General features: G+C 44.5%; 1 long non-coding RNA gene across 3 annotated transcripts; it reads left to right on the forward strand.

Annotated features, from left to right (window-relative positions):
* Positions 1-2,670: 2,670 nt before the first annotated feature.
* Positions 2,671-23,891, forward strand: LOC142002038 (uncharacterized). Of its 3 annotated transcripts, XR_012642607.1 has the most exons (6): positions 2,671-2,793; positions 10,745-10,821; positions 15,402-15,479; positions 16,442-16,471; positions 18,637-18,759; positions 23,565-23,891. It is a non-coding gene; the product is annotated as an uncharacterized LOC142002038 (long non-coding RNA). The 3 variants fall into 3 exon arrangements; XR_012642608.1 differs by lacking the exon at positions 16,442-16,471; XR_012642609.1 differs by lacking the exons at positions 15,402-15,479; positions 16,442-16,471.
* Positions 23,892-24,406: the final 515 nt, after the last annotated feature.

Below are 24,406 nucleotides of genomic sequence, written 5' to 3' on the forward strand. Positions count from 1 at the left end.
CAGCACATTTCACAACAGCGAGGAAGGGCAATTCCAGTCATAAGACAGGGGCACATCTTAACCCTTATGAAAGGCGTTTGGGTACCTTTGAGAAAAGAGGAGTGTTAACAAAACCTGTTATTTTACAGGTACCATAGCATAAGGAGCCAGGGACATCAATCTACAAGCTATAAAAATGACAGAACTTCCAGCTCCAGCCTTGTTGGTTTGCTTCCCAGACACCACATCCATTTTTGGTGAACTTCCACTACTACAGAGACAGCTCCCCTCTCCGACACTGGGCGCTGGAGTATAATTGCCAGCTCAAATATACATACTTGTGGCCACAGCATTCTCCCTAATCTACTAAAAACAGCATTGTAGCCACAGCTGCATGGGCAGCAAGCCAGACTAGGTAGGTCTAGCATGTACCTAGAGTTTCACACAGGACTGTACTCAAGGTGGGTGGCCCATCCCACAGCCCATGCAGCTGTGGCTACAGTGCTCTTTTCAGTATTCTGTCGCGATCAGAGTTTGCACAAAAGGTAAGTCTAACCAGACGTGACTGGTCAGGTGGGAATCCGGAGGGCTATGGCCCAGGCAACACAAACCCCACCCCCAACCCACCCACCCAAGTGCTGCCTCTTTCCACTCGTGCTCGGCCCTCACTTTGCCCCAGGTGGCTGGGGGATTAGCTGAGGAGGGTGCCCGGCACCCACAGCAAGGGTCCACCGTTCCCTGAACTAACCAGCCGCAGAGCAAGGTGGCCCTCTTGCTTTGCTTCCCCGGCTGCTGCAATGCTCCACTCCCACTGGGGAGCGTGGGGGCACCTGCCCACTCTCCTGGAGCAGCACAGCCAGGAGAGCCAAGTAGTGGGCCCACCTTGCTGCATTTCCCCCTCTGGTCAGTGCAGGGGGGCCAGACCCCTGCTGTGGGTGCCAGCCTCCCCTCAGCTACCGTACCCACTGCCTGTGGGCCGGTTCCTCCCACCCACCATGTTTGGGAGGTGTGTGACTCCTCATGTCCCCCAACCTGTCCTTGCTGAGTCTACCTGAGCTGGAAATTACACCTCCAGTGAAGATACATCTGAAGATGGTGCATCCATAGGACTGTCCTGCTCAGGGTGCACCTGTCCATTCGCAAAGGAAATCTTACGGATGCTGCACCTCCCAGCTCTCTGGGCACTCAAGAGACAGCAGCACTGAATACCATCAATGGACCAGGAGCAATGAGCCTTCACTCCATGTTACACAGAGATCCTGCAGTAACGCACTTGTTCTGGAGTCAAAGCTGAAGAAGATGCAGGGAATTCCATTTTTAGAAGGGAACCATTCTAATTCGGCACTAGTGCAAACAAAACAGGGATGACAGGTTAGGAAACAGCAGATGAAATCACATACAAAAAGTCTCCCACTAGCCCCACGTGCTAATAAAATGTTAATAAACCTCTGGAAGAGGAAAGGCCTCAAATTCAATGAGGGGTGCTGCCCTTACGGGCACTGTTTAAAAGAAAACATCTAAATGCATCTAAACCTTTGTGTTTACGAAGCACCAGATGAGCAAACCCCTGAAACAGAAACAAGGCAAATGGGACATTTATTGGTTGTGAAACTTATTGGTGTGTGGACACTCTGTGCAGCACACATGCCCAATAAGCAGAATTTTGTCTTTTAAGGAAACTCAACTTAATCAGATTCTTGGAAATCAGCACAATAATTCAGTGGTTCTTAGAATGTCTTTTACCATCTGTGCATGAAAAATCATCTCCGAGCTGATCAGCTTTGCAATAGCTTACAGCTAACATACTGTTCTTCTGCCTGTTATCTGTTTATCTTGAACTAAGATCCAATTTTTGTTCATGGACCTGAACAGCAGAATACCGGATTACCTCCTTATTCTCCTTCCACTCTTCTTGTCAAAGTGAATTCAGCCCCAATGCACTGCATGCCATCACTAACTTGGCAGTCTAAAATTCTGCATTCATCTTCCCAGCCTTTGCTGTGCCAGCTCTCCCCCATACTACTCTCTCCCAGTGAATCTCTACACTAAGCCAAACTGATCACTCTCATGGGGTAAGGAGAAATTATTAGTATTACTCCTTGGCCTCTGAGTTCACTGCTTGGTGCCAGTTCTCGTGAGCGGTAGTTTTGTTACAGGGATCCATGTTCAATAGAATGGGGCAAAAGAAAAAACAAAACAAGACAAACCCTACTTGTACAGCTCTCCACAAATACAGAAACTTATAAACTGTCTGGTACATACCCTCTCCTAGCCTGCTGGGTGGGAGTTGTTACCGACCCTGGAACACTCGGAAGAGAGTTGCCCTGGGTGGACACATCTCTGATTCAGTCAGGGGCCTCTATGCAATACCTGCAATATTCACACTCTCTCACCATAACTTTTCAATACATTGCTTCCAATCCTCATTTCCTGCATGCAGCCATCAGCTCCCCTGCGAGCTGCCCTTCTTCAGTACTCCTTACAGCCAGTACTACAGTGGGACTGCTTCTGGCCATTAACATCTCCTCACAGGACTGAAGGCAAGGAACTGGCTGCTTCCCTTCACCACAAACCATCAGGCTGGGTGAAGAAAGGGGAAGTCCCCCTCACTAAGCAGGAAGTGAGGGAGTAAGGAAGCTAGGCTCCATCCCATAATACCACAGATACCCCAATTAGCCCCTCCTCCCATCAAGATCAGGTTACCACAACAGCCAGGGTGGGGAGCTCAGAAGTCCAAGTGCTTTATCCTGCAGCCTGTGAGGAGCCTAGAGTGAATGAGTGGAGGGACCTGAGGAAGGCTGAGCAAAGTCTAAGGTACATTTCTTCTGCTTTCACAGAGCTGTGCAGTAAATCTCTGGTCTCTGGACTCCCACCAGGGGAGGGAGCTCAGGTTGTTTGCTGCTCTGAGGACAAAGGCGGGGAGGAATACTGAAGCCAGGTCACCCTTAAGGAGGGAATCGGTGCGCGTTGTTGCTAAGATCTTTCCCTCTCCTTTCCTCTTTTGGAGCTGAGCTGGGGCGGGGGGGAAGAAATAAGCCTGCCATATGTACAGTGTCACTGGGGATCGTGCAGGGAGTCTCAGGGCGACAGCGAACATTGGGGAATGCCTAAGCACCATGGAGTAGGAGCAGATGTGAGAGTCTTTCCTTTACTCTGCTGGGGTCCCAGCACCACAGCACTGCAAATAAGTCATTCAGAGACCTGGAAGCCACAGGTTAGAAGAGGAAAGAGGCAGCAGAGCTGGTGGCTAAGAGAGAGTAGAATCTGGATGCTTATCCAAAACCATGCCAGCCTCTCTCAAGATGGGCCTAGGGTAGATTTTACCCATGGGATTTCACATTGGTTCTCCTCCCTTATTTCTGACACTTTACGACTTCATTTGAGCTGAAAATGCCAAAAGCAACTTTCCTAGAACAGTTCTGCTTTCAGGCCTACCACAGGTTTTACTGTTTTAATTTTGGTGGTGCTAGCCAGACTATTAGCTTTAAGTGGTCAAATTTATGTCAGCACTCTCATACGTTCTTATTTATCCAGACAGAGCTTCCCATCCTCAAACAATGTGTGCTGCAGCCTTTCAGACTGGTAGTCTAGAAGCAGAACTCATTGAATGTTCCGCACCACCACTTGCTTAAAAAAAAAAAAAAGTTTATTTTATGAAAACATTTCTCATTTTGTTTTTGAAAATGTTTCATTTAGAAGCTAAACAATTTCAATTTGACAAATGTAATTTTGAATTGTCCAGGCAGTGGTCTCCTCCTTTCCCCCAGACACTTCTTTTAATTTCTCTTTTCTCTGGGAATCTAAGAGGGAAAGTTAAGCAGTGGCATTGGGGAAGTAAAAACTTCTAATTTTTTAGAAGCTCTTGTGCCTAGCACCTGTAAGTTTGTTGTCCTTTGAAGCTATGGTTCTGGCCAGTACTGGAGACAGGTATTGAACTAGCAGGATGAGTAATTGATTCCTAATGACAATTCCTGTGTTTTATGTACAGAAGGATGGATCTTACCCAGCTCTAGCTAATTGTTACAGGTAACTGTGATGAAAATCAAAGATGTGTTTCCAGAAAAATGTCAGTACTCAAGCTATTGTTCGTCTGATGATTCCATTTTTCTGACACTCAGATTTGCATGTGTTGGTGAGCAGGAAGCACCCTAGTGCCAGGAAGTCCCTATTAATTTCAGAAATCTAATTGTTATTTCTGTGTTTGTGAAAGATGAAGGATTAGCAACAATGTTTTGTAGTCAGCTGGCATTGGTAAACTGCATTATAATTGTTTCTGAAATGATCCAGCATTTAATATGATGTGTGATAAACTGATGTATTAAACAGGCATAGATTTCAGCAATATTAAATGTTGTGTCAAATAATCATTTCGTAAATATGAAGAAAGCAGTCATAAGGCGTTCCATAATTTAAGATATTACTGGATGAATGACAAAACAAAAAAAACCCACACACCTCACATCCTTTTTCCAGAAGACAGATGAAAGTTTTTAATCTGTCCATGAAGCTCCTGTGTCTTGCAAATTAAAATGAATACAGGTTGCACCTCCCTATAACTGGACTCCCTGGTCCCGCGACATCTGTTGCCTAGCAGGCCCATGGATGTTCCTGGATGTGAGCCCAGCTGGAGTCTGGCTAGTGCTGGCAGTCAAGCTGGCCAGGAGAGCTAGAAACAGAACCAGAGAGGGGCAGCAGACTATAGGGCGGGTGGCAGGGGGCTTCCCCTTGTCCAGCAAATCCCTCATTTGTGACTAGTCAGGTCCTGAGGGTGCCAGACTAGAGAGGTCCAAAAATATATCTTATGGAAGGTTATTTTGGCAGCAAACTGGAAAATAAGAACAAGAGAGGTTCACATTCTCTAGTCTGCCACTCTCTTGTCTGGCAACATTCGTATTCTGTCATAATTTTAGCTGTACAACCGTTTATCACGGATGTGTCCAAGTGTCCCGTGGTCCCATAAAGTTTGTTCACAGTCACCAATCCTAGCTCTCAGTGTTCTGTGCTGTTATTTAGCATTTACCCCTAAATATCTTTTGAGAGCGCAGTAAGCAGTGGAAATGTTGGCAGCTAGACAGTATTGCTTGCTTGGCACCAGTCAGGTCTTGAAGGTGCCAGACTAGAGAGGTTAAATCTGTTCTAGAAGATATTTCTTTAGCCTGGGATTGTATGAGCTTTGTTCTTTTTTCAGAAGTTTTCCTGAAATGTAAAATAAATATGCCGTAGAAAATGGCCTCTCTTTAAGATGCAAAGTTTAATTTTAGATGGGTCTAGAACAACAGCTTGGATTCACACTGCCAAAATTTGGGGAACTGTGAATAGTAACTTAATGATTCATGGCCTCCAGGAATGTTACATAAACATGAAAATGGGGCTGGCTGTGCCTCAGGGGGAATGGTTATGAAGATTTAGCTGTAACATTTAATTAAACTGAAGCCTGATGCCATAAGGATGAGCACAGTAGGAGATCTAGAACAGGATATTATAGTTGTAAAGCACAGACATGAACACCTACAATATGTGTGCTCTCTCCCACTCCTATGCCTTGTTCCATGTGCAAGTGCTCACAAATGTAGCTTGTATCCTGCTTCATGTTCTCCTACTGTAAATATTGGCAATACAGTATCTTCCTTGAATCTCATCACTTCGGTTGTGGCTGTAGGCTCCTGTTCTGTAGAACAATTCTCAGATACAGCTATAAAGTCTCAAATGCGAAAGCAAATTTCGACTGTCATTGGGTGTGGACTATCCAGCAAACCTCCAGAAAACAGCATGATACTCTCCCATGTTACAGCTGGTGCTGGTTTGGCTGCAGGATCCATACAAGTCTTATAGATTCATAGATATGGCCTTGGAATAGAAGAATCTAATGGACCAGGAGAGATGAAAGCTTACTGAAAGTGGGGAGGGCATCACCTGTTGCCCTATTCCCTGTATCACCCCTTCCACCCAAGATTGTGCTCCCTGCTTATGCTCACTCCTCCCTGCCCATCACTCAGTCTTAGCCAGTAACAAATTGGGAGGGCATAGTCCTCCCACTTGTAGAAGTGAGGGAGCACATGGTCTATCCCTGCCCCTCCCCTGGGTAAGGACCTACAGTAAACTCTCTTTTAACTGGTGTTCAATCAACCAGTACTCTCAAACAACTGCCACTGCCACCAGGTGCTTTCCCAGCAACTAGGTTTCTTCTTCCGTGCAGCCGTGCTGCTCGCAGGCAGCTAAGAGATCCCATCCATCTCCTAGCCATTGATGCCAGGAAAGATAATGGAACCAGTAATTAAGGAAATCATTTGCAAACACTTGGAGGATGGTAAGGTGATAGGGAACAGCCAGCATGGATTTGTAAAGCACAAATCATGTCAAACCAATTGGATGGCTTTCTTTGATAGGATAACGAGCCTTGTGGATAAGGGAGAAGCGGTGGATGTGGTGTACCTAGACTTTAGTAAGGCATTTGATATAATATTCTTATCAACAAACTCGGCAAATACAACTTAGATGGGGCTACTATAAGGTGGGTGCAAAACTGGCTGGATAACCGTACTCAGAATAGTTATTAATGGTTCTCAATCCTGCTGGAAAGGTATAACAAGTGACATTCTGCAGGGGTCTGTTTTGGGACCAGTTCTGTTCAATATCTTCATCACCGATATAGATATTGGCGTAGAAAGCATGCTTATTAAGTTTGCAGATGATACCAAGCTAGGAGGGGTTGCAAGTGCTTTGGAGGATAGAGTCAAAATTCAAAATGATCTGGACAAATTGGAGAAATGGTCTGAGGTAAACAGGATGAAGTTTAATAGAAGACAAATGCAAAGTGCTCCACTTAGGAAGGAACAACCAGTTTCACACATACAGAATGGGAAGCATCTCTCCAGGAAGGAGTATGGCAGAAAGGGATCTAGGGGTTATAGTGGACCATAAGCTTAATATGAGTCAACAGTGTGATGCTGTTGCAAAAAAAAGCAAACATGCTTCTGGGATGCATTAACAGGTGTGTTGTGAACAAGACACAAGGAGTCATTTTTCCACTGTACTCTGTGCTAGTTAGGCCTCAGTTGGAGTACTGTGTCCAGTTCTGAGCAACAGATTTCAAAAAAGATGTGGAGAAATTGGAGAGGGTCCAGAAAAGAGCAACAAGAACGATCAAAAGGTCTAGAAAACAAGACCTACGAAGAAAGGCTGAAAGAACTGGGTTTGTTTAGTTGGGAAAAAAGAAGATTGAGGGGGGACATGAAGGCGGTTCTCAGGTATCTAAAAGGGTATCATAAGGAGGAGGGAGAAAACATGTTCTTCTTGGCCTCTGAGGATAGAACAAGGATCAATGGGGTTAAACTGCAGCAAGGGAGGTTTAGGTTGGACATTAGGAAAAAGTTCCTAAGTGTCAGGGTGGTCAAACACTGGAATAAATTGCCTAGGCAGGTTGTGGACTCTCCATCTCTGGAGATATTTAAGAGCAGGTTAGATAAATGTCTATCAGGGATTGTCTAGACAATACTTAGTCCTGCTGTGAGGCAGGGGGCTGGACTTGATGACCTCTCAAGGTCCCTTCCAATCCAGTATTTTATGATTCTATGTTACAAACTCCTTTGTATTTCCTATGCTTTCCTGTCTTCCCTGTTCTTGACTGCAAGGTTGTTAGAAGTTGGATACTTTCTATTCTGCATCCAGAACATACTGATGTTGTGTAACAAAAAATGTTTATCTCTAGGATACATTAGAGATGGCTGAACGAGCTCAGTTAAAGCACACTAACCCCAAAACCTTTATTCAGAATCCCAGGTGAACCTCAGGATCTATCTGAGGCTTTCAAAGTGTTCAGTTCAATGCTCTAAAACAGAAAGGATGAAACTCTATTCTTGCAAGATTTTGTTGGTCAATAAAGCAGAGCAACATCAGTGGGATAAGCATTCTCCTTCCCTGCTTTCCCAGTCAAGGGACCTGGTAAGGCTTCTCATCAGACAGGTTATATTTTCCCATAACAAAAGAGTATCAGGAGTTACCTGCCACCAAGAATCAAAACCTCAACAAATTCCAATATACCATCAGACAAACCTGGGGAATGAATTATAGCTTTAAAAGCCTCAGTCTGCCTTTCCCTTCTTACTGCCATTTCAGCAACACTCGGAAGAGTAGCACAAATTGTATAATCTGGAAATGATGACAAAAATCAGGGCTAACAACAGTTTATGCAAGTTATTGAAACTATAGCTCATAAAGGAAACAATAAACCTTATTTTCTGTAATTGACCTGGGAGTAGAAAAACGACAATAGAATAGTGTTCAGACAGAACAATTATTTCACTGTGATGGAGGAGCATAAAGTTTATTGATTTGATTACTATCCAGTTTCTCCCCCAGTTTAGAAACTAATAAAATTCCTCCCATATGGGTTTCTAGTACTCTCTCTCTCCAGCTGGCACTGGCTCTGGAGGTGAAGAACTGAGTTTGTCATGGCAGATGTTTGGTGTTCTCTAAGGGTAGAGCTATACGGTATCTGGGAAAACATCTCCCAGTCCAGGGAGACAGACACACATTAGTTCCACATGAGCTAGTGCACTAAAAATAGCTTTTCTGTCATGTGTGGCTGCGCAGAATAGATACCCAAATACAATGCTACAAGCCTGCCTGATGCTTTGGGTCCGAGCTTGTGGGATCCTAGATTGTTGCCCATGCTGCCACATCCACACTGGTATTTTTAGTGTGATAGCTTGAGCAATGCTGCTGAGCAGTGATACCCTGCAATTGCTGCTGTTTTTCACTGAGTCTTATACATTGAAAGCGAATGCATGAGAAATACTGGGAGGTGTCTAGAACAGCAGTGGGGACTTGCCTAATGTGAAGGGAAACAGCATGAAGTGGGAGTCAGTAGATGCTCTGGCATAGTAATCCCTCATCTTCTTCTAGGAACAGACTCTCATAAACCATGAAATGAATGAAATCCCTTAATGTGGACACTCCTGACTGCCTGCAGGACAGTCTAATGTAACTTCTGGGGCATATCAGAAGTCTGAGGATGGCCATGTATATCCATTTTCCAAACTATAACAGATCAGGAATAGCCCAAAGGAGTGTGGGAGCATCTGGAATCCACCTGCTGTATGTACAGGGGTTTGAACTGGAAACGTCGACTCTTGTAATTACAATGTTTTGTCCCCTATAAATCACTAAGAGGACACAAAGGAGGAAATACTGGCTTGTGATCAAAGCAAATGACTGGGAAGCAGGACGCTCCGTTTTGCATTTTTGCTCTGCTATGATCTCACTGTCTGACCATGGGCAAACCATAGCCTCTCCATGCCTTAACATCACCATGGCTACGTCTACACGTGCAGCCAACATCGAAACAGCTTATTTCGATGTTGCGACATCAAAATAGTCTATTTCGATGAATAACGTCTACACGTCCTCCAGGGCCGGCAACGTCGATGTTCAACTTCGACGTTGCTCAGCCCAACATCGAAATAGGCGCAGCGAGGGAACGTCTGCACGTCAAAGTAGCACACATCGAAATAGGGATGCCAGGCACAGCTGCAGACAGGGTCACAGGGCGGACTCAACAGCCAGCCGCTCCCTTAAAGGGCCCCTCCCAGACACAGTTGCACTAAACAACACAAGATACACAGAGCTGACAACTGGTTGCAGACCCTGTGCCTGCAGCATAGATCCCCAGCTGCCGCAGCAGCAGCCAGAAGCCCTGGGCTAAGGGCTGCTGCCCACGGTGACCATAGAGCCCCGCAGGGGCTGGAGAGAGAGCATTTCTCAACCCCCCAGCTGATGGCCGCCATGGAGGACCCAGCAATTTCGGCGTTGCGGGACGCGGATCGTCTACACGGTCCCTACTTCGACATTGAACGTCGAAGTTGGGCGCTATTCCTATCTCCTCATGAGGTTAGCGACTTCGACATCTCGCCGCCTAACGTCGAAGTTAACTTCGAAATAGCGCCCGACGCGTGTAGACGCGACGGGCGCTATTTCGAAGTTGGTGCCGCTACTTCGAAGTAGCGTGCACGTGTAGACGCAGCTCATATGTCAAATAGAGAGACGATCTATCTGACAGTACTGGAAAGCTTAATTCAGTTTTTTGGAAGTGCTTGGAGGTCCTTAGATGAAAGATGGTGGAGAAGGGCAAAATGGATACATCAGGTGGTTTTCATCACACAAAATGAAAAGCCAACTACAGCGATTTTGAAAATGGTGTTACCAACTTTCTACACCATGTTCCATTGTAACGCTGAGGTCAGGTATCCCATCTCTCTTGGGTACCATCTGGGAGCTGTTTCCTATCCAAACTGACACTGTCTTCCAGATGTTTTTTTGTATTTATGGCTTTCTATAACTGCCACCTCGCTAACATGGTGTTGTCATGGTCCCCTACAGGATAGAGTCAGTGCATGTCAATCATGCAGCATAGATCCTATTCTGCTGACAGTCTAAAGTGGCATGGGCTTGTGCTTTGGAGGACAAAGATCTGAGTTTGGTCTCTGCTGCAGTCCTGAAGTTTTATCAGAGGGGTAGCCATGTTAGTCTGTACCCACCAAAGCAAATGAGGAGTCTTGTGGTATCTTAAAGAATAACAGCTTTATTTGGACATAAGCTTTTGTGGGGAAAAAGGTGTATTTGAGGAAGTGGGTTTCTTCCCATGAAAGCTTGTTCCTGAATAAATCTGTCAGTCTTTAAGGTGGCACAGGATTCCTCCTTGAATTTTTAGTGGCCATAACAATAGCTATGAAACCCTGAGTACTTATGGGTTTATTACTATTTGCAGGCCCAGTGCAGCTCCCACTGAAGTCAGTGCAAAGACATCTCCTGACTTTTATGAGAACTGGATCACATTCTATACAGGTAATATATTTCAAGTTCAAGGTGTTTTTGAACAGTTTCAGCCGAGTGCGCTCATCTATCAGCCACCAGAATTAACAGAGAATGGCATGTTTTCTCCTTTTTGAAGAGGTAAACAAGCTGGGTCTTTCAACCTGGACTATCTGATAACCAGTGGCCCATGCATCTTTATGAAGAATCTCAAACTACATGTAAATGGTGAAATTTTCCATGGAAAACATCTATGGGAAGCGAGGAGCCCTTCCCCAGCTGGATCTATTTTGGGGTTTCCTTGATTCCTGAATGGTTATCATCCCCTAATTGTACTGCATCAACACAGATGCCTTTTGTGCTGCCATTTCCTGTTGAGTATGTTTTCATGACACTTTGCCTGCATAATATGTCAATATGAGGCACTTAACAAGAGTGAATAACTTTAATTTGGAGAAAATGTATGGCTTTAAGTGCTTTACAAATGCTGGCTTCACTCACTGCAGGCATAGTTCTTTCTGGATATTACATCCATTAGGTATAATTTCCCCCTTTTTGAAGGAAGATTAGCATGTTCCCTGTGTCAATCAGTTTCTTGACCTTTGTGCCATCAGTTCATCTAAAAGACAAAGCCACCCCTTATTCTGGTGCCTGAGCGGTTCACACCCTCCTCATGCCAAAATAAGAGAGCCATATTTGAAACAGAACTCTACTATTTATATAACAACTTCCCCTAAGAGGAATCCAAAAGCCCATTACAGACAACACTAAGGAGTCACTTCACATAGGACTGAAGTTCAGCCATCAGAGGGGTAGAGTACAGGAGTTTTTGAGAAGCACATGATGGGGTCAAATTTAGCTACGACAGATCAGGAAAGGGATCTTGGAGTTATAGTGGATAGTTCTCTGAAGACATCCACGCAGTGTGCAGCGGCAGTTAGTAAGGCAAATAGGATGTTAGGAATTATTAAAAAAGGGATCGACAATAAGACAAAAGATATCATACTTCCCCTATATAAACCTATGGTACGCCCACATCTCGAGTACTGCGTGCAGATGTGGTCTCCTCACCTCAAAAAAGATATATTGGCATTAGAAAAGGTTCAGAAAAGGGCGACTAAGATGATTAGGGGCTTGGAACGGGTCCCATATGGGGAGAGGCTAGAGAGACTGGGACTTTTCAGTTTGGAAAAGAGGCGATTGAGGGGCGATATGATAGAGATATATAAAATCATGAATGGTGTGGAGAAAGTGAATATAGAAAAATTATTTACCTTTTCCCATAATACAAGAACTAGGGGACACCAAATGAAATTGATGGGTAGTAGGTTCAAAACTAATAAAAGGAAATTTTTCTTCACACAGCGCACAGTCAACCTGTGGAACTCCTTGCCCGAGGAGGCTGTGAAGGCCAGGACTCTCTTTGGGTTTAAAAAAGAGCTTGATAAATTTTTGCAGGTTAGGTCCATAAATGGCTATTAGCCAGGGATAAAGTATGGTGCCCTAGCCTTCAGAACAAGGGCAGGAGCTGGATGGCAGGAGATAAATCACTTGATCATTGTCTTCTGTTCTCCTTCTCTGGGGCACCTGGCATTGGCCACCGTCGGCAGATGGGATGCTGGGCTGGATGGACTTTTGGTCTGACCCAGTATGGCCATTCTTATGTTCTTACATACCAAATGCACGTAACATTTTAGGAAGAAAATAGAACTTCCTTAAAAAGACGTAGGTAGGGGGAATTCAGAGAGGCACAATATAATTTTCTGATGATATAATTTTATTACAACATAGCAAAATATAAACACAAAAGGATTTTTGATGTTATAATTCAAAGGGAAAAGTGCTACCTTCTGAATTACTTTTTATACCACTATGAATTTCCCCTAGAAGTCTCCATGCAAGGACTGGCCAAGTTCTGCATTGCTTAGTTTGTGAAGTTAAGCAAGCAGATTACTAGTGTCCCAGCAAAGAAATTTAACTTTGTTCTGATAGATATAGACCACTTAGGCACTTTTGATAACCTTACCAAAATTAGTTTTTTTTTTTTCCACTCTTTGACAATTCCCACATCTGCTGGATCAGCCCTTGCTTCTAGTAAACTCGTACCTGAAATCCCAAGATGCTTTCACTAAGGCCAGGATAGTGTTATCTATCACATCACTACAATATGTTTTCCAGAAACCATCCATCACAAGCAGATCTACTCCAACATTCATTCCACAGTAATTGCATTCAGTGAGGATGCTTGAGCACAGAACATCTGGGCAATTATAAGGAGTAACTTCAATGTGTAATGCATTATGCCTTAATAATGGCACCGTAGGGTCTGTAAATTATGCGCAAAATCTGTAAACCCACATATCTGTAAACTCAGCTCGCTCAGACAACAGAAGAAGCCTCAGAAGTGACAAAATAAGGAACTGTGTCCAATCCCCAATTCAGGTGGTAACTTGAACCAGCCTCCTCCTCTTAAAAGTGAACTGAAATGCTTAAAAAACAAAACAACCCTATGGATGGCTGTGATGCCTTACCATAACTTACTTCCAAAATGTATTGATATAGTTTATTTTCAGTTCTGCTTAGCAGGCCCAAGGCTCACTTTCCTTTTTCAGGTTGATAGGCTCATAGAAACTTAAAGCAGAGTACAACTACAAACTGTTCTGGTTTCTTGTAGTTTAAAGCAGCACAGACTCAAACATGGCTTAAATCAGTCCTCCCTAAGTCATGCAATAAAGCAGATTGACTAATACGTTGCATAAACAGGAAGAGGGAAAGGGCTCTAATTTACCTCTGAAAGTAGAAGCTGCTTCATTGCCACGTATTCATTTCCACTCTTTTCTTTGCAATGTAGGAGTTTTGCCTTAGTACCACATGGGCACCAGAAAGCACCTTCAACACACAAACTCTCCTCAGCAAACTCCTTGAACACCTAACCATAGACCAGAGTTACAAAGCTAGTTCCCTATGCTCCTGACTAGAGCAAGGCTATGGGAACCTCCATTGGAGATTGTACAGGTGCTTTGATTAGAGCTGATTACCAGCTTGGAGCTAGCATAGTTGACTGAGAGCTCTAATTACAAGGAATTGCTGGGAAGGAGATCCTAATGAGGCAACAAGAGGGATCAAAGTGCCAAGACTCCTACTTGTAGCTTTTAAAGGGGTGAACAGAGACCTTAACTTCTTCAAGGTGTTTGTTTGTAGTGTGCTGCAGTATCCTCTCATGAATTGCATTGTCCATGCACAGACATTATCTGGCTGCTGAGAGCACAATGAAATAAAAACTTTTCACTTCATACATGAGGCTGTTGAGCTCCGAAGCTAATTCAGACTAACACCCTGCTGCACCCCAGCCCAAATTTGCTGATAATTCTGTTTTTGTGGAGGCTGTTACACTGGTAGCAGGTCCTCACTAAGTTGACTTATGATACACAAATCCAGCTGTGAGAACTGCATAGCTGGAGTCAACCTACCTTAAGTTGAATTTCCACTGTAGCCTGCCCCCTCCCTCCCCCGGCAGGTGGGAAGTCGACAGGAGAAACTCTCCCATTGACTTCCCTTATGCCTTGTGACTGGGAGGAGTACCAGAGTCAATACGAGCACCCTCAACATCTTATTTACTGTCCCCCTACTAGGTGCACTCAGTCAAACCCCAGAAGAGCAACCTCTGGAGCATTGATCTTCCCATGAGTAGAGCGGAGCCCCCCAAAAGCGGCATGTTACCAAGTTAATGACCCTTTAAGATAGGCAGAGGGTCCATGGGCTTGTGTGGGGTCAAGTTTGGAGAGACAGCAGGGAATCCATCTTTTGGAACAGACCTGGCACACTATGCGCCTCACAGATGTGGTCACATTGGATATTAACTTATGGCGATAAGTAAAACATCACGGGTCATAGTCAGCGTGCGCACAACCTACTTAAAAGGTAAAAGTCAAAAAGGAAGTCTCCACCTGCTGAAACACTAGGGTGTGACATCACTGTCTATGTGGTACATCAGCCACCGGGAAAGCTTGCCAAAGCAAACTGACTCTTAAAAAGGGCCACACTTTTCCAGCCCTAGTTATCCATCTGTATGTAGATGTGTTTCATTCATTCCTCCTCTCCCCAACCCCCAGTATTTGTGTTTTCCCTGCTGTAATTTTTTTTCTTTTTTTCTTGGTCCTTTTCTCCACTGCATTTGTTTATCCAAAAACACTCTTTTTCTAATATGATGTGGCCATCCTCCTCTTCCCCAGAGTCTGCCCCGACTCCCTCCCTTAATCTTTTGATCTCTGAACCTGCTAGCTTTTCATATGCAGATAGGGAGCATACTGAAAGCTGAGTGGGGGAGAGCATGAGTTTGTGGTTGTCAGCCTCCAAGTGCTGAGTATCCTGCAGTGAGCATGCCCTGGGGGATTGAGGGTGGGGAAAAGAAGTGTTGAATGAGCCAAAAATGCCTTTTTGAGAGACCTGGGGAGTGGCTCTTCTAGCTACTGGGCCATTAACAGCCCAAGAGCAGCAGCAAATGAGCTATGCTATTGTCAGGTGCACATATAAATTAGTCCCTTAATTACACCAAGTCCACAATTGCGCTGTTAGTAACTCTAGAATGCTAATACTGCTTCTTTCCACCCCAGTCTCTGTGCACATGAAGAGAGGTTTCCTCTGCCACGTCTCACAAAGGTTTTGCTGGAGAATTAGTGAGCTCTATTATGGTATGTTTTTCTTTCATTTTGAGGTTGGGCAGCAGCCACTGAAATGACAATAATTAACCCAGCTGCAAAACATGGCAAGCTGAGCAAATCCCTGTCATTTCCCTGAGTAGGAGGCATTTTTGGGAACCAGTTCTTTTAATAAGCATTTGGGGGTGGGGGGGGGGCTGTTGTGTTTTTGGTATTGTGATTGCAATAACAGATGCTGGAAGAAAATGACATTTTGGTTCTGAACTGCTTGGTCTGCACATTACTGCCACAGAGGGCTGCTACTTTTGCCCCTCCAAAGCTGGTGTTTAATAAGCCTCACTCAGCAACAAGTATCAATTAATACTCAACCACCTTGGCTCAGGCGGGGGAACTGCAATGCCATTGAGGTAAAAAAATAATAAGTGCCACGCAAACACTCATGTAATCCTTTGCCACAGGGCAGTCACAACAAACTGGGACGCTGCTGTTAAGTCAAACTTGTCTTCTTTGTGATGTGGCCATCAGTTCTGTTTTTCCCTTCCTCACCCGTAAATAGCGCTGCCTCTAAGCCATCTGTAATATTTCAGCTGGTTTATTTCTGCTGTGAGAAAGAAATCTAAAGTCCTACACTATGTAAATGGGAACCTGTGCAAATGCACTCAGGAGCTCTGGGGAATGAGCAGCTGTGATTTGCCAAGCCAACCAGAAAATTAAAAAGATTGTTTTACCAACATGCAGAGGAGGTGCACATGTGAGAGCCCTTGGCATGCGTGGGGCCAGGCCTGCTGCTGAGCTAGGATCCTTGGCCTGATTCTCAGCTGGCAGCTATTGCTGTAGATAAGGGGTGACTGCCTTGGTTATAGTTGTGTAAGGAGGCTTGCTGGCTCCTTTAGGACAGGGATACAGGCACATCTTTGCTGCTGCTTTTGTTATCAACAGGGACTCTATGCACCTTCATGAAGGCTCTTTTGTCTGAGATGCTTTCCTCTTTCTAGGCCTACTGCTCAGAGGGATGCCAAAGATTCGTGAGTCTACCTCTTTCTCTGCTTTTTGGAATGAGACAAAAATCAGTGCCCAGCCATGGGTGTGTGGTTTGGGGGGGGGGGGCAGGGGGGCAGCAGCTCCACGGGTGAGTTATCACATGGTCGGGGCTCCAAGTACAGTACCCACTCTTGCTTAAAACACATAGTTGTGCTTTAACAAGTTCATGTGCTGCCAGCAACACACGCCTAGGGGAGTATAGCTCATAAGCACAGACCTGAGGAAGTTGGACTAAGACCGTAGTTTTTCTTTTAACTCTGTGAATTCAAGCTCTATCATTGGAGCTCAAGGGGCACATCTTAACTTGAGGGGTGGTAATAGAGCTCTCCATTTGTGTGTGTATAAAGCAGCACAGCTAAGCTAGGGAAATAACAGAGTGAGCTTGAGGGTTTGGGTATGCTTTGTCTCTTCCCTGCCCCCCCCCCGCCCGCCGCGCGCGCCCCCCCCCCCCCCCCCGGCCGCCTTGTAAGTGTGCTTCCTGTAGAGGGCTATAACAATTCACTTACACTTCAATTTAATGAAATGTCTTAAATGCGGATTTAATCGCAGCATTTAGGCTGCGGTCACTGCATTCAAATTGGCGGCTGCAACCATCTTTCCTGAGTCGACAGTTCCATCACATCCTTATTAATCCAGAAGAATCACCTCTGTGTTACTCAGCCTGTATATTATTTATTAATTTATCCTCCAAACCCTGAACTAGAGCAGGGTGTACCAAATTTTTACATCGGGCTGCACGCTGGCCCTGTGATTAGCAGCCTCCCCACAACAACCTGTGGAATGTCATCCAGTCCAGTGGAAACAGCAGTTCTGTTTATACGGAAAAAAAATCCTTTTGGACTGTGTAAGAAAATAAGTGTATACAAAAATGTGTTAATCGATTATATAAATGTGAATACACTGACATAAAAACCGGTAACCTATTTCAACATTTTTAATGAGATGAATGAGCCTGAGACAGCAGCCTGTTATGCTGTCCCCCCCCCACCCCTTATTAAATTTCATACCCCTCCAAGGGGGCCTTCCCCCCACTTTGCACACCCCTGAACTAGTATATTCATCACCATAGGGTTCCTTGTCTCTCCTGCCTGGCCACAACTTTAAAACAATATGCTCTTTTGAGTCAGTGGCTCACTTAGGATTCTCTGCACATGGAGCACTCTGTGGTTTGATGACCCAATGGTATTGAAAGTACGGTTGCTGTTTTATTCCAAATATGAATCTGATGCTTTTTTGGGCGGCGTCATTGCCTTGCTGAAGCCACTTGCACCATGTTTCCCATTACCTTGCAATCTACTTTTGGTCATGACCCCAGCCTCATCGGTCTATCTGAGCACCTCACATACGCTACATTTATGCTCACAATGTCCCTGCAAAGGAGCAAATCCCTGCCCCTGCCGCCCACCCACTATTGTACAGCTGAGGCACCAAGGCACTGTTTGATTAAGTGACTGGTCCATGGTCACAAAAGAGACCTGAGCTAGGAATAGCACCTAAATCTCCAGCGTCCCAGCCAATACTACTACTTCTATTAAATTATATGTATCACGGCAGCACCTAGAAGTGTCAATTAAGATCATGGCCCTATTGTGCTAGGTGTTGTGTGTACATGTGGTGAAACAGTTCACACCAAGGAGCGCTTACAATAGTCTTGTGACCACATGAGCTTTTTTGCACCCATCAGCCTAGGCAGAGCAGTCAGACCAAGCCATTAGCACACCTTGGGTTTGTTTCCCTCCATGTGCTGGAGCCTTTGTGATGCTTGAGCTGATTGCTGTTGTTCCATGTGAGAAGTTTTGCACCATTTCCTTTCTGTGTAAGGTGTCTGACCTCTGACTGGTAAAGGCCAAAAAGTGCTATTTGAGAAAGCGAATAAAATATGCGTAAGGTCTGTGCCCTAGTCTATAAAGCCCTGCACTGCCTGAGGCTCTGCCTCTGTGAGGAGCGCAGAGAGCCTGCAGGTTCCTGCTTCAAAAATCAAATGTCGAAAGAAAAAAACTCATCGAGCAACTTCTTTCTGAGAACAGCCCAATGCTTCCCTTTGGAGGTGCTGAACACAGTACACAGAATGTTTATGCATTTATAGCTCCTTCTCAAAGCCCAGTGTAATCTCATTTTAACAAAGGCAAAAATGCTCTCGCTTCTTTAGGGACCGGATGGCAGCTGGAGCGGAATTTCAATTCAAAGGAGCCGTCTTCCTCTTGGCTCACCTGGGAGATGTGTTGCCACTCAGACACAAAAGTGCTGCTTTAAGCCTTGGCTGCGTTAGCAGGTAAAATACGTGTAGCCAGAGACAAGCCAGACAGCCTACAAGGACTCTGAATGCATTGGTTCCTGGTGCTTCCGTAGTGCCTTTCAGCTGAGGCTCTCAAGTGCCCCACAAATGTCAGTTACATCTCCCAGCACCCATGTTAACTCCACTGTGTTTTACAGATTGGGACCCTGCAAGGTAGGGAGGTTAAGCAAATTAGCACAGAATACGCTGAGTTAGCAGGGCAGCTGAGAACAGAACCCCAGGTGAATTAAAATTCCCTTCACTGGAGGAATCAATGAGCAATATTCTCCAGCTTCTGAGAGCAGGAACTTTGGTGATAGAACTTGATTCCTACCTCCTCCCATGCACCACTTCTCACTTCTAGTGACCAGTTAGCATTGTATTGGGAGAGGGACAGGAGGATTTGGGTGATCTAGAGGTTTCCCCAGCAAAGGTGTTTTTTGCTGCAAGTCTAAGGTAGGAATGCGGCAGCCTCTACGTGGTAGATCTAGCAGTTGTGTGCAGTTTGAGCCCAATGTATGTTGGAGGAAGAGGAAGGTGAAAGTTGTTGTGTCTCTGTCTCTGTATAGAGTACAGTGAATGTCTAAGAATGCAGCTGAGCAAAGCAAACCAGTTGCTTTTAAAATATAATTTTCAAATGCTATGAAACACAATTGGTTTTCTATGTTTAAATGCACCATAAAGTGGAAAAGCTATTTTTCATACTTAGGTACTGCACAGAACACGATCCAGTCCTTTCATGTGCCTCCAAACCTGTTCTCCCCACCATCCAAGGCACAGAGAATAGGGGTGAAGTTAGGAAAAAAGACACTCACACACACCAATCTGATGCTGACGTAATTCCAAAGCTTTAAAAACTTCCGCTTAATAGGTCAGGGTGACAAGACAAATGATTTTTTTATTGACGAAATAACATGAGATAATTATAAATGTCTCCTACACTTGGCACACAGACTTGGAGGGCAATTTTCAAAAGCAATAAAAGTGAAATAGCTGGCATAAAATGCCTGTAATCAAATGTAAAAATAAGAGCACAGTTCATTAATATCAGGACAAGCTAATGGAGATGGTGTTCTTAATTATCAAATACAGTCATGGATTTAATTTTTACCTGAATTGTTTAAACTTGGTATTCCCCCGCCCCTGCCCTTTTCATCAATGCTGCGCTGCAGGGCAATACTGAATATTTGTAATTGAATTCCATCCCTGCAGTTAATTATAAAGAGACAACAAAAACTGCTTGGCTTCCATTTTAGTAACTATTACTTTGTATTAAAATCCTTTATTTGGGAGGTAGATATTTGTAGTTTAAATTTAACATGAAACCCTTTGTACATTTAATAACGGTATGCTTATACACAGGCGTGTTTTACACACACACACACACATGTGCGCACGCTTTATATTTGTGTATATGCAGTTGTATATGTGTATACACACACACACACACAAAATATATAGATTCTTGGGAGAGCACCCTGTAACCCTCGTATTGCTCATCTGCATATGATTGTGACAGTACATATAAAGCATCCAAGGTCAGGTAGCGGGAATGGTTATGAAATTTATTTCTCTATCTGAATATTAACAACACATATGAAATTGTAAGAATTGTGCTGTATGTTTTTTCACTAAAATATGCTGTGGGCTTGGGGGGGGCCCAGATACTAGCACTGTGGAGATGATGGCAAATGGGTAACCAACACCCAGGTCGATGGTGTTGAACAGACATGACTAGCCTTTGTCCAGCAAGGGAACTACAGTGCACTGTCTCACCTGCATGAGGCCTTTCCAAGGGTGTTGCTCAACCTTACCTGAGGACTCAGCAATATCCACTGGCCATGCCTGGGTTCATCAAGCACGTGAGCTAAGAGTATAAAAACCAACCACAGGGCTCCATGCTTGGCCTTTCTGCTGTCTCCACTTCTGCTAAAAGGAAGGACAAGGAGAAGACTGCAAACTCCAACAGAGGCGACTGACCCAGGTTTATGGGACAAACCCGTATATTAAGGACTGCAATAACCAGTGGAGTGAGAAATGCTGCTAAATCTAGATACTGCTCCGCCTGATAGGGCTGAGAGTTTATACTGTGAGGTTATATTTTATTTTTGTGTGATAATTACTGATTTTTGCCTGTCATTTAAAATCTGTCTTGTTCCTCTTTTACCAATGAGCTTGCTTGGAAGGCTTGGCAACTTTGATCTGGGGATTTCCTAAGGCTAACGTACATCCCTTTTTCATTAGTGACGTGGTTTGCCAAGTAATAAATTTGCACTGCTTCTCTCTTCCCACCCAACCACATATGACTTTATTAGTGGCTGAGGGACCCCCCACAACAGCTCAGTAGTTGAGAAACTCTGAACATACATAAGTAGTAGGATTTGATGTTCCCAAGTGGGCCTTAAAAACTGCTTTAAGTAATACACAGCTACACAACATGACAGTGTCCCCACTGGAACAGTTCTGCATTGGCAGGGAAAGAGATCAAGACCTACACCAGAGAGGTGCATAAGCATATATACCACTTTAAGCACGTGGTTTAGTCCCATTGGCCTGACGGTGTGCACAAGCTTAAATTCCTTGTTGGCCTATGGTCTACCAGTTACAGCATTCTGTAAATCAGTGGTAAGTGGTATTGTATCATAGCTCCTGTCTGTAAGGAACCACAGTCAAGAACCCTGGTCTGCAAAGCCTGAGGGGGAAGGGATCTAGTATACACGTATTACCATGGGGGTGCTCTCCAGAGGCACATCCAAGGAACATGTAGGAGAGTAGGCATTGTAGGAAGTGCTGTCCAACAGGCCCCAAGTGACTGAAATTTGGCCCTTGCATTGTCCAAGCCCCTATTCAACCCCAGGGGTTGGTCCACACACAGTTGAGTGTATGGCCGTGCCTGACTTTGCTGATTGCAACCACGATGCCCGTCTCTAGGTTCTGATACCAGCCAGACACTTGCTTACCTAACATGGCTCTTGCATTTCTTCTAGCTCTAGCCCTGAGGGGGGTGAACCTTACTTCAGCTGTGCCTGCTAAACCAGACTGCCTATACCCTGGTCCATTATACTGTCTTAGCACGGCGCCCCCCCCCCCCCGGCCCCCAAGATGAGTCTCACTGAGCTAGGGGCCCGCATAGGTTCCCTGTTATGTCCATATCTCTGTTAATTTGCTTTCAAAAGCCTGAGTGCGCGCGCACACACACACACACATTGCCTCAGTTGAAAAGAGGCTTGAAAGCTGAAATGAAAAAAAAACAGTGCAGAGAAAATGGCTGCTCTTTGCTTGCGAAATAATTTTTGTGGATTATTTCTCATGATGCTGGCTTGACAGAAATGCAGTGTTTCCTGAGTGGGAAAAATTTCCCACAAAACAGTTAAATGATGCATTCTTGTGTGAGGATATCCTTCCGTAGCTGCAAGAGCTGGAGTAGCAGGTGGGTGCAAGATATACCCCAGGTATGGTGGTTTGTTCAAAGACGCCTCGTGGTCAGTGCTGTGTGTTTTTCCTGGTATCTGTGAGGAAAAACTTTATCTACGAGAGACGGAGCCCAGTCATCAATTCCAGGAATTCACCATAATGGATCACAGGCTGGGTCCATTCTGCTTCCACTACCTTACGCTTTAAAAAAAGTGAAAGCCTTAAACAAGGCACTTAGCCACTTGTGCAAAGATATATATTATAGGGACAAGGGGTACATTTCCTTTCCGAACTATCAGAAAGTCCATTTATGCATGAAGGGCTCAAGCCTGGAAAGTGCTGTGCATACTGGCCCTGCTCCATCAATGCTTTTAAACAGGTGCTTAACTCTAAGCATGTGAGTAATCTCGCTGACATTAAGAACATGCTGGAATGCTCTGTTGAATGATGGCCAAAGTACACAACACCTTGCAGAAATAAGTCCTATATGAGGAGTTCTGCATTCCCTTATCCTGTGATTAGAAAGAGTATGAAAAGTCAGGAAATCATTTTTTCCTCTATATAGTAAACAGAGAACACCATGCTAGGCACTATGGCCAGGGTTTCAGTGCTTCCCAGATGCTGAGTCAGTCTGAGCCTTTTTGTGTGGGATAAAAATATAAATAATTGGCTTCTACTCATGTCACATTAGTTTGGAGAGGGGCGTTCATTCACTGCACTGGCAGGGCGCGGTTTATTGGCTATGGATCCATGATTGAATAAAAATTCTGCTTGTGAATCTCCCCCACCCAAGGGGAGAGAGAAGCTCTGAAGTTTTGTGCCTCTTCCCACTTCAGACTTTTAGACTATATTTCATTGTCACCCAGAGCTCACATTAAATTTAAATTACAAATGCATTAGCCATCTATCCGTACTAACACAAAAGAATATTTATTGGAATAAAAAGCAATTGATTTTTGAGTTATCATTGTCAGTTTTAAACACCCTTCCAATTGCATCCAATTATGTGTCCTGTCACTCTCTCGCTAAGTGTTTGTGGAAAAAGAAAGATGTTGGACTTTAAAATGATGTCAGGTCAAAATTGATGCTGTAGTTGTGTTTGATAATTAAAAAAATGCCACCTCCATTAGCTTGTCTTGATAAACAGGCAGGCAGACAAATAGCTGTTCAGAAACCTCTCTGCTCTTCCAGGGTGTTTGAAACTAAAAAGCAAGTGTTGCATCTGTATGTTCAGAAGTTAAAAATGAAAGCAAGCCCAGTGCAAATGGAAAAAAAAAAAAGCTAAAAATGAGGGAATGGAGAGAAAACAAAATGTGTTGCTATTTCAGAAGACAATAAACCTGTGTATTCAGAGTGCAGTCATCAGAATTAACTAAATGTTTTCTCAGACAGCACGGCATTGGACAGATGGGAGTGGAGGACGGTAAGGGCTGGTGTTGGTGGAGATGAGATGCACTGAATGGAGCCAAAATTACTGGGCCAGAGACAGAAGCACTGCAAGATGCTAACAGATCAGCAGTAATTTTATTCAACTCATTTTTTTCCCCTCTCACATTTCCCTATTGTTAATCCACTGTTGGTCAATGAGGGCTCGCTTTTGCTGTCTGTGGACTTCTCCCTCCTTCCGCCTGCTGCCAGGCACAATAAAATTCTTCATAAACCCCATCCTGTCTCTCTCTCTCTCTCTCTCTCTCAACGTGAGGATCCCCAGCCAGTAATCCACTCCCAGCGCTAATGAGTTCACACCTCTTCCACAACACAGACCCCTCCAGTGCAATCACATCTAGCTCACACGCTGTAACTTCACGACCTCTGTACACCTGATCGCGCACACATGGCTTGCACGAGTACCTGCAATCCCTCTTTCACCAAAGGATTCAAAGCTACACACCATACAATCATGTGGGCAGACAGACCATGAAGCAACATAGTCTTCTGTAGAGATGCAAGGCTGCAGTGAGATCCTCCACTAGTGCAACTTGTCATAGGTCCACTGTCTCCAGTAGAACTAGGACACTTTTACCAGCTGGGGCTCTGTCAGTGCTCACACTGGTGCTTCAGCTATTACAATGTCAGCTGTTGAAAGAAAATACCTTCTTGAAAGAGCAGCTTTGGAGTTGGAATTATGATTCGTTGTATTGCAACAAGGATAATTTGGTCACCGCGTGCCAGAGGCTTGTCTGCTGGGCGGGGTGGGGGGGGTGGGGCAAGCTTTATAGTGTTTTATAGA

The sequence above is a fragment of the Carettochelys insculpta genome, chromosome 26 (genome assembly GCF_033958435.1).
Source record: "Carettochelys insculpta isolate YL-2023 chromosome 26, ASM3395843v1, whole genome shotgun sequence".
Classification (NCBI taxonomy): domain Eukaryota; kingdom Metazoa; phylum Chordata; order Testudines; family Carettochelyidae; genus Carettochelys; species Carettochelys insculpta.